Source organism: Abramis brama (genome assembly GCF_963993115.1).
Source record: "Abramis brama genome assembly, chromosome: 6".
NCBI lineage: Eukaryota > Metazoa > Chordata > Actinopteri > Cypriniformes > Leuciscidae > Abramis > Abramis brama.
The window spans coordinates 15,536,813-15,543,104 of NC_139968.1; the positions used below are offsets into that span (position 1 = coordinate 15,536,813).

General features: G+C 39.8%; 1 long non-coding RNA gene across 1 annotated transcript in view; it reads right to left on the reverse strand.

Annotated features, from left to right (window-relative positions):
- Positions 1 to 709: 709 nt before the first annotated feature.
- Positions 710 to 6,292, reverse strand: part of LOC311084432 — an 87,616-nt gene continuing 82,033 nt past the window's right edge. Inside the window, exons 2-4 of the long non-coding RNA XR_014606532.1 lie at positions 3,918 to 4,041; positions 1,493 to 1,533; positions 710 to 1,155 (exon numbers count right to left, since the gene is read on the reverse strand). This is a non-coding gene — a long non-coding RNA (uncharacterized lncRNA). The remainder of the gene's footprint in view (positions 1,156 to 1,492; positions 1,534 to 3,917; positions 4,042 to 6,292) is intronic.

Consider the following 6,292-nt stretch of genomic DNA (forward strand, 5'->3'; position numbering starts at 1 on the left):
GTTGTTTCTCTCACCTTTGTCTAGAGTGGATGTTTAACTGAACCAAGTGTCAATACCTTTATATGTTTATCTCAATTCTCACAGTTTTCTTAGCCTCAAGTTGAAACAGCAGCATTGCCGTACACGTACATTGTAACGCTTCTGTACATCATACTATCTAGATCTACACATTTCATATAAGAGCATTAGACATCATGTAAAACACCTTCACACTTGATAAGTTTATATTGCTGTGAATGTTCAACAGTTAAAGCAGCTTCACATGAATCTAGGGTCATTCTCAGAGGCTTCAGTTCACACAGAGGAAGAGCTTGTGACTGAACTTTTCCTTTTCAGTTTAAAAGAAAGGTTATGATTTGCATGAAGTGTCTGAATGGCTTTGATGAAAAAAGGACCAACACCAAATTTAATATAAAATATAAATTTCAACATCATATTCTGTAGATGAGATAATAGATTTGAGACTTCATTGAATCAGACATATTATAACTATAGATCCCACCCTATTCGCTTCAATTATTGCAGATATGATCTTGTGCACACTGTATGAGCACAGAAAAGATTCATTTGACTGATGTGTAATTAGGAATGAATTTGTAAATTATGTTGTCATGAAACACCTGGGGAATCATGAAATCATCATGGAAAACTAGAGCTACAAAGCAAAACATCAGGAAATAACATAAAAGTCCACAAACACACAGGGAATATATGACATTAGTGAAGTTTTAATCTCAAGAAAGGTCAAATAATCCCTAAAGATCTCAAAATAGATTTAACAACAGTGAACACAACATGATGAAAGAACACTTGTGGTAAAGACTCATTTGTCCTTTAGCAAACAATGTTCCTGTCTCAGAGTGTCAAGGTTTAATTCTGTTATACATTATTCTAAGTATAATGCAATGCAGATGGCAAGAATATGACAGTACAAAACATGTCAAAGCTTTGACAATTCAGCTAAATATATATATAAAAAAAAGTTAGAAAAAGTGAAAAGTCAAACTTGAATGTCATTTGTTTCCTTCAGTCATGAAAGAAGGGAATAAGGCAGCTTTAATTATTTTTCTTAACAGAAATATGATCAAGGTATTACAGATAACACAATGCAAACCCAGAGCAAAAGCAACGATGTCTCCACATTCTCTGCTGATTCTATAAGAAAGGGTAGAGAAAACAACAACATTATTACACTGTGACAAAGGCATCAGATCAACACAGCTGCATTCAGACTGAGACATTACTTGTGACCTTCAATCATCTGATCATTCAGTGTTTAATTTTATAAAACATTTCAAATTAAAACTATCATACATTAATCAACCATTTTTACACACCATTTATTCTGGTTGATTTTATTAGATTTTATTTGTTTCAATCACATGACACCACTGTCCATGACTAAATCATGTTCAGACAGAGAGCTATTATCTGAGTGTGGCGTTTATACAAAAAAAAAGAAAAAAGTCAGATGTGTTGTTCAGGTGCTCACCTTTATTTATCACCATTGCATATACAAAGATGAAACAACAACTGTAAAAACAGAAGAAAAAACAAGTGTCTGTAAGTCCCTGTGGCAACACAAATGGCAATGCTTTCTTAGTTAATGATTTAAATATATATTATTCATGATTTAAGGCTAGTAATTTTAGTACAGATTAACAAAAAACATGAGAATGAGATACTGGGTTTGGTTAGGGGAAATGAAGATCTAGTCATTACTGAAATGGATTTCAGAATAAAATTAACATCAGGAAAGCATGTGGACTAGACAATATCCCTCGATGTGTATTAAAAGTCTGTGCTAATCAATTAGCACCAGTTTTTACAACTATTTTTAACCTTCTCTTAATCAGGGTGTTGTTGTCACGAACTGCTCCGAGAAATGAAGGTTGAGATCCAAATGCAGCTTTAATTAAGGGGCAATCCAGACACGTAATCCATTATACAGGCAATAGGTCAAAACACAGGTAGGCCGTCCAAATAAATAAACAAACAAACAAACAAAACTGGCAGGGGTCAGAGGCAAAAGAGTAATCCACAGAACAGGCAAGAAATACAAAAACCAAGAGACATGAAACCAGGGAAACCACTCGGAAATGCAGTGCAACAACATACAAAACTTCGCAGTGAGTGAATGAGTGAACATAATATAAATAGGCTGAGACTAACAGGGTAATGAGACACAGGTGAATGCAATCAGTGATGAGTCCGGGCAGTGAGTTATGGGAAATGTAGTTTGTGAGGGAGTGATAATAGTCTGGTGTGGAGTGCCCTCTGGTGGCTCTCCAGCTGGTGACCGTGAACGTGATTTCACCAAGTAGCTACCACATGTTCCTGGATCAACATCTTTGTTGATCCTGGAACAACTTTCCAATCAACCAATCAGATTTGACAGTCTGAAGTTTACAGTCTATGTCAAGTTTAGGCTTAGACCCAGGGTGAGGTGCTTCAACATCAGTGTTATTCACCTATCATTTACCTCTGATTTTAGGGGAAAGTTATGGGTAGGGTTAGGTTTAGGGGTGAGGATAGGGTAAGGACTAAATTTTGGAACAGGAATGTTATTCCAGGATCAACAAAATATGTTGATCCAGGAACATGTCTTACTTGGCAAAATCACGGTGACTGGTGAAAATTATAGTTGTTCCCACAAGTTTTAAATCTTCAATTATAATCCCTGTCCCTAAAACCCCTTGTCCTGCCTCTCTGAACGATTATCGTCCTTTTGTACTCACTTCTGTAGTGATCAAGTGCTTTAAAAAATTGGTCAGAGCTTATATTTGTTCCTCTCTCCCCAGTGATCTGGACCCTTACAGTTTGCATATAGGCCTAATAGGTCTACATGATGCCAACTCTGCTCTTTCACAACTGGATCAGAGAAAGGGGAATTATGTGCGGATGCTTTTTGTGGATTATAGCTCTGCTTTTAACAGCGTTGTCCCATTACACCTCTGCAAAAGCTTCAAAATCTAGGGCTGAATTCCTCTATTTGTCACTGGATCTTGGATTTTTTGACAGGACGCCCCCAGGTGGTTAAAATGGGAAACCACACCTCCTTTACACTCACCCTCAACATCGGAGCCCCTCAGGGCTCTGTCCTCAGTCCCCTGCTTTACTCCCTCAATACCAGCGACTGTATGGCTAAACACAGTTCAAACTGGTGAAGTTTTCTGACACTGTGGTGTTAGGCCTCTTTAGTAAAAACGATGAAAAGGCCTACCTTGAGGAAGTGGATTATCTCTCTATATGGTGTCATACTAATAATCTCTCTTTGAATGTAAATGTAAATAATTTACATAAAGCTCTATTAATAACATCCAAAAGTTTTCCCTGTTAGTTTAATAAAGCAAAATAAACAAACCAGACCAAATGCTATGAGCATGGAAACAACAGCAGGCCTTCATGCCCAGGTTTCATTCAGAAGTCATAAAACATACCTGTTCATCATGATGCATTTATATTATTAGTGTATTATAATATATAACACATAAATATAGAATTAGGGAGAAATACTACTTTTTTAAACAGAAAGTATTGTAGACTTTTCCATTTCTGCACAGATGTGTTCTATAGATGTCATCAGATGTACAGTAAGTGACGTCAACAGTAAGATGAAATAATCAGACATGCGCAGCGCAGCCGGTGTATTTATTAATCTCACATTTACTTAAATATTATCATGACTCCTGAGTCAGAAGTTGACTTTTGTCATCTGAAAATGCTTAAGTAGACTTTAAACATACTCCAGTTACAGTTCTTGCAAATAAAACATTATCTTGAATATGTTTACTAATATTTGCTTCAAGCAAAGAAAAAAAAAAGAATCTTAAAACACAGCTTCTAAAACACAAATTTTCCTTAAAAAAATGTTTATCGCCAGCATAAACAGCATAAAACTCTGAGAACTGACTGACCTTGAGGTAATTTACTTTTTGCCTTTGCTCCACCCACTGTTTCCATCTACTCTCATCCACATTATGTTGTGCTGACCGTCATTGTTTGCAACGTGACAGTGTCAGTCGGTCATTCCTATCAGATCTGAAAAACAATTGGATACAGTGTGAAAGGAGCCAGAATATTCAGAAAGAAAATATACAAAACGCAAAACGACACTTTACAGTTCTGTGGAAAGTTTGTACTCGGTTACTACCGTAACCTCGGTTCCCTGAGAGTAAGGGAACGAGTATTGCGTAGCTATACGCAGTGGGGGGAAACTCCTTTTCCTCGATATACTGAAGCCTAAAATGTTAAACGCATTTGCAGCTGCACAGCTAGCACAGTGAGTGTCTGGCTCACTCATTGGCTGTGCTGCGGCAAGTGCACATCCAATGGCGTCAAAATAGGCACCAAAATAGGGCATGCCAAGTCTATATTAGAGCCCGAATTCGCCATTATAGCATGTTTAAATCGACTGAAGCGACAACTTTGCCATGTTACTATAGTGCGTCCGGCTACGCAATACTCGTTCCCTTACTCTCAGGGAACCGAGGTTACGATAGTAACCGAGTACGTTCCCTTTCGAGAATGGTCACTTCGCATTGCGTAGCTGTACTCAGTGGGGACGCCATGTAAAACGCTGCACTATAAGTAACTGGTTGCCTACTGCACCTCAGGACTCCTGAGCTCACAGAAACAAGCCAGAACCCAAAGTATATATATTGGAAAAGACCCCTACTAAAAGGACCTTCACCTGCAGGGAAGGTACCTCCATGTTATAGAACCTCATAAATGTGGAAGGCGAGGACCAGCCGGCCGCCGCACATATGTCCTGAATAGGAAACCCAGAGGACCAAGCCCATGACGAAGCCATGCCTCTAGTCGAATGGGCTCTAATACCTATAGGGCAAACCTGACCCACTGAGGTGTACGACAGAGATATGGCATCCACTATCCATCTGGACAGTCTTTGCTTTGTGACTGGAGATCCCTTGGATCGGCCACCGAAGGAGACAAAGAGCTGTTCTGATTGTCTAAAAGACACAGAACACTCCAGATAGATTCTCAGTGCTCTGACAGGGCAGAGCAAATTAGCCTCCCCATCCTCTGCAGAAGGGGGAAGAGTTAATAATGTGATAACCTATGCTCTAAACGGCATTGAGAGCACTTTGGGTACATAGCCATGTCTGGGTTTGAGGGTGACTTTAGAGTCACCAAATCCAAACTGCAAACAGGAGGGGCTCACAGAGAGCGCCTGCAGATCCCTCACTCAGTGTATCAGCCGCAGGACGGGGCTGAGAGACCTGCTTCGCCGGTTTCGCTGGCTGAGGAGAAGGCGGGCGGTCTTGGGCCTGCTCGAAGTGGAGCTGGCGCGTTTCGGCAGGAAGTGTCGCATAGCTTGGGACGTCTTCTGCGCTTCGGTGTACCTCTCCGAAAATCCCTTCACCGCCGGGCCGAAGGGGACGTCAAGGAACACAGTTCTGTCCGCATCTTTTATCTCGGTGAGGTTCAGCCAAAAGTTACCCTATAATCCCAAAATGTATGTGCTCTCATAATCTTTAATCAAAATAACTTCCTATCCCTCTTGCAGCGACATCTCTTCTCTGATGATGCATTTACTGACGCAAGGGCGGGACAACCTGTCAATCAAATGAGATCACAGTAATAGCAAACCAACCATCCAATCAATACCTGAAGGTCAAAATCAAGACCCGCCCTACTTTTTTTCCCTCATTTCTCGAGAGTAGATGGCCACTTCAAGACAACACGCACATGTCACAAAGCTCAAATCAAGAGAATGAAGGCAGTTCTGAAGTCAAAAGTAGGTCCAACACAGTTCTAGGTGTACCTAATGAAGGCAGTGTGACTGTGTGTATTATTACAGTTCAGTGTTCTTGAGCCTGCAGCGTTTACGTCATCCCTTAACAGCCAATTCCTGATCCCTACGGTTTCAAAACAGCGGCTGAGGGAGTGACAGTAAATTTGACATCTTTTTTTTTTTGACTGTCATTATCTATCCCTCTGTATATATATTTTTCTTCTTTTTGGAAAGTTCTGGAAACATTTTTTCTTTTGCTGTTAGAACAAATGGTGAAGAAAAATAATAATAATAAAAACATTTGCTGTCTTTTATCACTGTAGAAGTTTACGTCATCTATGATTTCAGCTATTGAGAACCATGGAAATGTCCGATGAAAGCAACTACTTTCCTAGGAACAGGGACCATTATGAAAAACAGGCTCCCTGCATTGTGTGGTTGTCAGAAAACTATCAGAGGTTGACAAAGTGGCTGGACAATGAGGCCGTTCTGATGAGCTCCAGTGTCCATGGGATAAATCCTGAGACGGTCAGC